Below are 10,249 nucleotides of genomic sequence, written 5' to 3' on the forward strand. Positions count from 1 at the left end.
AGCCCTCCCCCCCCCCAAACCCCTCCCAGGGAGAACCCTTGGGAACCGGGGGGGCTTCCTTCGAGGTAGGAGGATCGATAGTCTTTCCGAGTTGGAGGGGTATCGGATTTCACAACACTGTTCAAATAGTCTCAAATTCTTTTCTAGAAAACACCTAAGTGTTTCAATGAAATGGCCAAAAACAGCTTCATTCAAATAATGTTTTTAAAATTGCTGCGATGACATAGTTGGAAAGTATCAAAAAACCTTTGTTCCTGTGTAAATTGCTTATTGAAGATATACATCTTGCTATTTAAAGACCACTTTGCATGCGACTCTACTTAGAATTCAAATCGGCTTAAAAAGCGGTGGTAGATCTGATCAAGTATAGCATATGTATTCACATGCATTAGGCACGAAAATACTAGTCTCAAAGTGTGCGTTAACTTTATATTGGAAATTGTTTTTTCGCTTTTCGTTTTTTTTTCAAATAGTTTTTTTTTTTGTATAAAATGAATATTGCATTAGAAAGCATCTTAGTTATAATTTACTAGTTAATGTTTTTTTTTGTTATAGAAATGTATTATAAGCACTCCATAAATATCATTTATTTTTTTAATTAAATAAAATTAAAGATATTAGAAAAATATTTTAAGTTTTTTAAAAAGATATGCCAAATATAAAATTTTTTATTATTTTTTGAAAATTTTGATAGAAAAAAATTATGTATATGATTACAAATTATGACTGGTCTTCTATATATGAACTCCTGTGTCATACTTGAGGGGGGGGGTTTGCCATGGAGCCAGCGGGGGAGTCAGAGGGTTCTGTCACTATAAGTTGTGTGATTGATGCATGATCGTGTGTAACTTTTCTAGCGAATTTGATAACAGACGCTCTTGTGGGCTGTATTAATGAATGTTCGTCATATCTAGCTTTTTTCCCAGAATGATGATTATGTCAAGGCAATTATTCCTTTAAAAAAAAAAAAAAATAAATTAGCATGTAGCAAAAATGCATTGTGGGTTTTTGGAAAATAAGTTATTTTATTTTATATATATTGATTTAAAAATAATAGGTTTTTATATTGGGATGTAGGCCCTGTTCTTCAGGGCTGCGCCCTCCTCCTATGTCCATGCTTCCGTGACTGTATTTGTAAATTCAAACTTAAAAAGCAGTATTTGCGTTACTTATTAAACAATATGGAGAAGAATTCCATATGACAGTCAAGTAAAACTATCAGATTTCAATCAAATGTAGACATAAAGAGAAATTTAAGAGGTGGAAAATTTAATTAGCACGGCTCAGTCAATCCATCTTATGATATAATTAGTCCCGTTAAAAAAAAAGTATATATCACAATTTTTTTTATTAATTTTGGTTATCAGGAAACAAATTTTTTTTTTGAGTAAATGGGGGGGGGGTGAGGGTTTTTAAATAATTAAATGTACTTACGATATTAAAAAACGACTAAGTTAAATTAAATATTTACAAAAAAAAACACCCCTAAAAAAAACCCTTATAGTGATAAAAAAAAAAAATCGAAAATTAATAAAACATTGATATTTTTTCAAAATAAATAAAGTAAATTAATAAACATTTTATTCTAATACCAATTTACCGATCGAAAGCTAAGCAATTTTTTTTAAAAAACATCCTTAAAAACGCCACTTATCTTTAAAAAAAAATCACACCATAAATCCATACTGGCATGTAAGTATTTAAAAAAAAATCCATAAAAAAAAAACACTTAAATTTATAAAAAAAAAAGCCGCATATATTTATAAAAAATTAATATTTTTTAACAATTAATAAATTAAAAAAATCAACATTTTATTATATTTAAAAAATTAATTATATAAATTATAAGAACTTTTTTTCAAAAAAAACATCAAAACTAAAACTATATAAAGATAAAAAAAAATCACCCATAAAATGCAGAAGGGAATTTAATTAAATAAAAATTAAAAAAAAGAAAAAAAAAAAAAGCCACTTAAATTTATAAAAAAGGATTATTTTTTAAAAATTAATAAATTAAAAAAATAAACATATAATTATATTAACAAATTAAATTATCTAAAAGATAAGCAATTTTTTTCAAAAAAAACATCTAAAATAAAAATTGATCCCGATAAAAAAAAATCACACCGTAAATTTCAACCTATAAGAGAATTATAGGTTTTTTTTTCAGCTCCTAAAAACAACAGGCTTCTAAGTGTATAAGTACCCCTTAATTCTATTTTAAGGAAATAATTTATTCCTTAACTTAATGACAATTTCTTTTTAATAATGCGAATATTTTTTACTCACCAGAAAAAGGTTAGAATTATCCATTTTTTCTCTGTAATTATAAAAAATGCTATCTCGAATATAAACGATTCGAAACTGATGGCTAATCAAATATGGAACCTGATTATATACAAAAAATAATAGGCGAGTAAAAAAGAAGAGACACCGGTTTTTTGAACTAAAAAAAAAGACATTGAACTTTTAAATTGCGTCGTTCCTCTTGGCAAAGAGTGTGATGATCTGTAAAAAAAAAAAAGACATTGAAATTTGAAATTGCGTCGTTCCTCTTGGCAAAGAGTGTGATGACCTGTAACTACTAGAAAAAACCTGTTTGTACGGGGGCCTTGGCAAACTGCATAGACCTATTCTACTCTCAGCCTCTTTAACTCTTTAGAAAACGTAGTTTTTTTCAAATAATACACATAAACAGGTTAGACATTCTTTGTTATGAACATTGACGCGCAGATATTTTCATAACAAAGCATGTCTAACCTGTGTATGTGTATTATTTGAAAAAAACTAAGGTTTTTCGTAAATGTAAATTCGGGGGATACTTTTTTCGGTCTGAAAATATCCAAAGGCCCTAACAGGTCGAATTCTGCTTCGAATGAGTCCTCATTCAACCTGATCTGTTACCAACTGTGGCCTGTAGGCGTGGCTAAGAAAAAAAAAAGAGCTGATGATGAATTTAAGTGGCTATATTTGGTTTTTTGAAAACAGGGAAGGAGTGATCAGAATGAGCTGAAATTTTGAGGTTAAGCTCCCGGGCCCTAGGAAAACCTAACCTCTAAATTTCAGCCCAATCGCACAACGTTAAAGGGGGGCTGTGGTGGGAGGGTCCAAACTTCCGGCCCAGTTTACCCCATGAAGATAAAATCGGAGGAGGATGAAATTTTGCAAGTTTCTTAGTTTGAGCTTGGGCTACAAAATGCAATTACCACCGTCTCTCTGCGACCTCTAGGACCTGAAATCGCTTAACATTGTGGTGGGTCGCCTCTTTATAGAGGCACAAGTGTGCCTCCTTGATTATTTAATTAATTTTTTTCACTTTTGATTACCTTTCTTAATATTATGATTTACTACTAAGAGGTAAAGACTGTGTACAAAATAATACATCATGGTTGCGGCAGCAGCTGCAACCTAGTAAAGAGCGAACCACGGCCCACGGTAACTAAAAGTTAAAAAAAAGCGTTTAGAAAAAAACAGCCTAGTGAAAAAAATTTCCATCTGACACTGATTCAGGAATGGTAACTATCATTACACTTCGTTTTCAAAATGAAAATTTACTTGGAAAAGAAATTTATGGTTATTTCCATAAAAAGCCTGAAACCCCTCGAAAATGGCGTCAGATCAAAATGAAAAGTATACCATTGGAACCAGCATAAATAAAGCTCCCAACCTTGAAAAACGAGAAAAATCACTTTTTTTTATGGGTAGCACTGATCTGTCTCCCTTTTTCAGGGAAATAAAGCTCCCAACCTTGAAAAACGAGAAAAATCACTTTTTTTTATGGGTAGCACTGATCTGTCTCCCTTTTTTCTCCTTTTTTTCCAGGGCTAGCCAGTGTTTACCAGAACATCATAGAGAGATGCTTAATGGCTCATTAGAAAGCTGTTTCTCACATCTACGTGCTTTTTATAAATTTCACTATCTGTAAGAGCCATATGGGACAAAAATGGCAGAATATGTGCCATTTCTCAAGGGGTGGGACTAGCGGGCTACCAAAAACATCGTAGACAGATGTTTAATAGCTCTCATTAAAGCCATTTCTCATATCTACTTTTTATTTATAAATTGCACCACCTGTAACTGCCAAATGTCACTAAAAATGGCACTATTGATGCCATGTCTCAAGTGTAAACGCTAGGGGTTAGTGTGCTGCCAGAACTTCTTAGAGAGATGTTTAATGGCAGATTTGAAAGCTATTGCTCAAATCTACGTGATTTAAATCAGTTTTGCCATTTGTAAGTTCCAAATAGCACAAAAAACGGCACCTTTTTTGCAATTTCTTAAGTTGAAAATCTTCGAAATATAAAACAGTACCATTGTAATTTTTATGTTCCAAAACCCGTAACTGGAGATTTACAAGCTACCCTTCCCGTATAATCCTCCTCCCAGCCCCCTTTGTAAGTCTCATTAGTCTGTTGGGAGAATTTACTATAAACTCTTTAACACGGTCAGAATCAAAAGTAAAAAATCATGTTTAGGAAAAAACTGCCGTGGATCAACAAATTGCCATCTGACACTGATTGAGGAATGGTGACTATTATTTTGGTTCGTCTTAAAAGTTTATTGCGAGAAGAAATTTATGATGATTTCGAAAAATACCTGAAACTCCTCGAAAATGGCGTCAGATCATAAGCAGCGCGCTAGCGCTGCCTAAGTAAATAACGATGTGGCCACAATGTGTTTTTTTTTTTTCTTCGTCAGGCACTTCGTATCGAAGGAGTTGTCGTAGAAACTTCGAAAAGGGCTCATTCGATTGGAAATTGGGGTGGTTAGTGTCCTTTTTAATAGTCAAAAGTGATTGGAGGGTAACTAGCCCCCTCCCCCCCGCCCATCATTCCCCTAACACATCCAATCAAAATTTTAGCCATTTTGTTCAGCGTAGTTGATTTCCAGATAGAAAATATCTTTTTGAGGAGGACACTTCGCCACAACCTTCGGGGCAAGGGTTTTAAGTTATGCCCTGAGGGTATATAGGAACATTGTTGACACAATCTACCATAGATTATTTTTTTTACTTTAGAGGAGGGCACTTCATATGGAAGGGGTCGTCGTAGAGACCTCAAAAGGGGCTCATTCGATTGGAAATCGAGAGTTCTAGTGCCCTTTTTAATAGTCGAAAGTGATTGGAGGGAAACTAGCCCCCCCCTGCCTATCATTCCCCCAAACATATCCAATCGAAATTTTGAGATAGATATTTTATTCAGCGTAGTTGATTTCCAGATAGAAAATGTGTTTTTGAGGAGGACATTCCCCTACAACCCTGAGGGCAAGGGTTTTAAGTTATGCCCTGGGGGCATATAAGGTTTTTATAGAAGGCGTTGTCGTAGAAACTTCAAAACAGGCTCATTCGATTGGAAATTCGACGGGCTAGTACCCTTTTCAATAGTTGAAAGTGCTTGGTGGGCAACTGCCCCCCCCCCTGCCCATCATTCCCCCAAACACATCCAATCAAAATTTCGAGATAGATATTTTGTTCAGCGTAGTTGATTTCAAGATAGAAAATGTGTTTTTGAGGAGGACACTCCCCTACAACCCTGAGGACACGGGTTTTAAGTTACGCCCTGGGGGCATATAAGGTTTTTATATAAGGCGTTGTCGTAAAAAATTCAAAAAAAGCTCATTTGATTGGAAATTCAAAGGGCTAGTGCCCTTTTTAATAGTCAAAAGTGATTGGAGGACAACTAGCCCCCCCACGCCCAGTATTCCCCCAAACACATCCAATCAAAATTTTCAGATAGCTATTTTGTTCAGCGTAGTTGATTTCCAGATAGAAATTATCTTTTTGATCAGGACAATCCCCCACTACCCTCAGGGCAAGGGTTTTAAGTTATGCCCTGAGGGCATATAAGAACGATGTTGTCACAATGTATCATCTATTATTTTGTTCCTTTAAAGCAGGGCACTTCATAATGGTAGGGGTCGTCGTAGAGACTTCAAAAGGGGCTCATTTGGTTGGAAACCGAGAGTTCTAGCGCCCTTTTTAACAGTCGAAAGTGATTGGAGGGTAACTAGCCCCCCCCCCATCAAGCCCATCATTCCCCCAAAGACATTCCAATCAAAATTTTGAGATAGCCATTTTGTTCAGCGTGGTTGATTTCCAGATTGAAAATGTGTTTTTGAGGAGGAAGTAGAGAGGGGGGTGCTACTCCGACACGACACCCATGCTGCCACCTACAACTTTTTTAAATAATTTATGCATGTTTTTATGGGTTTTCTAACTTGAAAAACATGAATTTTCTCACTTTTATGGATGTTTTTTGGACGGTTATGTGTGTTGGTCAGTTTATTTGATATTTTTCATGGATGTCAACATCAATTTATGGATGTTTTATGGTTTTTGTCAGTGAGAATGAAAAAACAGGATTTTTCTCACTTGAAAAAACAGAAATTTTCTCACTTTTATGGATGTTTCTTGGACGGTTATGAGTGCTAGTCAATTTATTTGATTTTTTTCATGGATGTCAACATCAATTTATGTCTGTTTTATGGTTTTTGTCAGTGAAAATGAAAAAACAGGAATTTTCTCACTTTTATGGATGTTTCTTGGACGGTTATGAGTGTTGGTCAATTTATTTGATGTTTTTCATGGACGTCAACATCAATTTATGTCTGTCTTGTGGTTTTTGTCAGTGAGAATGAAAAAAGAAGAATTTTCTCACTTTTATGGATGTTTTTGGATGGTTATGAGTGTCGGTCAATTTATTTGATGTTTTCATGGATGTCAACAGTAATTTATGTCTGTTTTATGGTTTTAGTTAGTGAGAATGAAAAAACAGGACTTTTCTCACTTTGATGGATGTTTCATGGTTTCGATGAAATTGATTTACATAATCGAGGGGAATTATTGATTCACGAAAGGGGAGAGAATTTCTGAGAACTTGATTTACATAATCGCTATGGGGATTATTGATTTACAAAAAGGGGAATAAAGAAACAAGTATGGCTTCTTTGATCTTAGGTCTGAGGGATAAACGCTCTTTAGGTCAGAGAGAAAAATTAATGTTCTATTTTTAAATAGGGCTTCATTTATCTTTAGTGTCAGGAATTAGAAATGACATCACTTGCTATCTTTGAATTATGTGGGACTCTAAAGAGATAGAAATTCTATTTTTAAATACGGCTTCACTGATCTTTAAGTCGGAGAGATAAATTGATATTCTAACGAAACCTTAATAGTGTAGCTAGGAACATTTATGAGATGAAGAGATTAACGCGGGAAAGGGTTTCCCAGTAATTTCAAATGTGACAGCGGAGGGATGTCAAAAACAAAAGGAACACGCAGAAATTACGTTTAGGGGTTATTTGGGCGAAACCGTTTTAGACATTTTAGGGAATTATTTCGGCGAAACAGTTAGAGACATTTTAAAAGATGATTTTAGAAGATGTTTTAGAAGAGGATTTGAGGGTGAAACTCTGTGGTCGTTATAATACACAAGTTCCATTTGAACAGTGTTGTGAGGTCCTCTACCCCAACCCCAAAGGGCCCCGATCCCCATCTCCCAACCCCAAAAGGCCCCGATCCCCCTACCCTAACCCCGAAGGAACCCCCCGGCCCCAAAGGTCCCCCGGGCTCCCAAAGGACCACCCGGCCCCTCAAGGACCCACCGGACCCCCAAAGACCCTCCCGGATCCCCAAAGAGCCCCCTCCCCATTTTTTAATACTTTTTAATTTGCGCATTTTGAGACAAAAGGACCCCATCCCCCAACTTTTGGCTCCCCCAAACACCATTAGTGTTTCGTCGTGGTTTACCATGTCACAGTTACATTCTCTTGATTTTTCAAAGCTCATTAAGATTTCTTTCGTTGAAATGCGAGAGTTGGAATATTTCAGTAGTGTTTTGTCATGGTTTACCTTCTCACAGTTACATTCTCTTGAATTTTCAAAGTTCATTTTGAATTTCTTTCATTGAAATGCAAGAGTTGGATTATTTCAGTAGTGTTATGTCGTGGTTTACCATGTCACAGTTACATTCCCTTGATTTTTCAAAGTTCATTTTGGATTTCTTTCATTGAAATCCAAGAGCTGGGATATTTCAGTAGTGTTTTGTCATGGTTTACCTTAACACAGTAACATTCTCTTAATTTTTCAAGGTTCATTTTGAATTTCTATCGTTGAAATTCAGGAGTTGGAATATTTCAGTAGTGTTTTGTCGTGGTTTACCATATCACAGTTACATTCTCTTGATTTTTCAAAGCTCATTTGGATTTCTTTCGTTGAAATGCGAGAGTTGGAATATTTCAGTAGTTTTTTGTCGTGGTTTACCTTCTCACAGTTACATTCTCTTGCATTTTCAAAGTTCATTTTGAATTACTTTCATTGAAATGCAAGAGTTGGATTATTTCAGTAGTGTTATGTCGTAGTTTACCATGTCATAGTTACATTCTCTTGATTTTTCAAAGTTCATCTTGGATTTCTTTCATTGAAATGCAAGAGTTGGAATATTTCAGTTGTGTTTTGTTATGGTTTACCTTAACACAGTTACATTCTCTTAATTTTTCAAGGTTCGTTTTGAATTTCTATCGTTGAAATGAAGGAGTTGGAATATTTCAGTAGTATTTTGTTGTGGTTTACCTTGTCACAGCTACATTCTCTTGATTTTTCAAAGTTCGTTCTGAATTTCTTTCATTGAAATGCAAGAGTTTGAATATTTCACTAGTGTTTTGTCATGGTTTACCATATCACAGTTACATTCTCTTGATTTTTCAAAGTTCATCTTGAATTTCTTTCGTTGAAATGCAAGAGTTGGAATATTTCAGTAGTGTTTTGTTGCATTTTACTATGTCACAGTTACATTCTCTTAATTTTTCAAGGTCCATTTTGAATTTTCTTTCATTGAAATGCAAGAGTTGGAATATTTCAGTAGTGTTTTGTTGTGGTTTATCTTGTCACAGTTACATTCTCTTGATTTTTCAAAGTTCATTTTGAATTTCTTTCGTTGAAATGCAAGAGTTGGAATATTTCAGTAGTGTTTTGTTATGGTTTACCTTAACACAGTTACATTCTCTTAATTTTTCAAGGTTCGTTTTGAATTTCTATCGTTGAAATGCAGGAGTTGGAATATTTCAGTAGTGTTTTGTTGTGGTTTACCTTGTCACAGCTACATTCTCTTGATTTTTCAAAGTTCATTCTGAATTTCTTTCATTGAAATGCAAGAGTTGGAATATTTCACTAGTGTTTTGTCATGGTTTACCAACTCACAGTTACATTCTCTTGATTTTTCAAAGTTCATCTTGAATTTCTTTCGTTGAAATGCAAGAGTTGGAATATTTCAGTAGTGTTTTGTTGCGGTTTACCTTGTCACAGTTACATTCTCTTAATTTTCCAAAGTCCATTTTGAATTTTCTTTCGTTGAAATGCAAGAGTTGGGATATTTCATTAGTGTTTTGTTGTGGTTTACCATTTCACAGTTAAATTTTCTTAATTTTTCAAAGTTCATTTTGGATTTGTTTCGTTGAAATGCAAGAGTTTGAATGTTTTAATAGTGTTTCGTCATGACTTACATTTTGATATCTATATTACGTTTATTTTTCAAAGTTCATTTTGAATTTAACTAGCTGAAATGCAGGAGCTGGAATATTTCAGTAGTTTTTTTTATTGGTTTTACCTTTTCACAGTACATTTTCTATATATTTCAAAGTTTATTTTAAATTTCTTTCGTTGAAATGCAAGAGTTGGAATATATCAGTAGGGTTTTGTTGTGGTTTACCTTGTCACAGTTACATTCTCTTGATTTTTCAAAGTTCATTTCGAATTTCATTCATTGAAATGCAAGAGTTGGAATATGTCAGTGTTTTGTCGTGATTTACCATTTCACAGTTACATTCTATTGATTTTTCAAAGTTCATTTGAATTTCTTTCATTGAAATGCAAGAGTTGGATTATTTCAGTAGTGTTTTGTTGTGCTTTACCTTGTCACAGTTACATTCTCTTAATTTTTCAAAGCTCATTTTGAATTTCTTTCGTTGAAATGCGAGAGTTGGAATATTTCAGTAGTGTTTTGTCGTGGTTTACCTTCTCACAGTTACATTCTCTTGATTTTTATAAGTTCATTTTGAATTTCTTTCATTGAAATGCAAGAGTTGGATTATTTCAGTAGTGTTATGTCGTGGTTTACCATGTCACAGTTACATTCTCTTGATTTTTCAAAGTTCATTTTGGATTTCTTTCATTGAAATGCATGAGTTGGAATATTTCAGTAGTGTTTTGGCATGGTTTACCTTCACATAGTTACATTCTCTTAATTTTTCAAGG

Source organism: Artemia sp. Qi Xiang Cuo, chromosome 13 (assembly GCF_049724085.1).
Source record: "Artemia sp. Qi Xiang Cuo chromosome 13, ASM4972408v1, whole genome shotgun sequence".
NCBI classification, from domain to species: Eukaryota; Metazoa; Arthropoda; class Branchiopoda; order Anostraca; family Artemiidae; genus Artemia; species Artemia sp. Qi Xiang Cuo.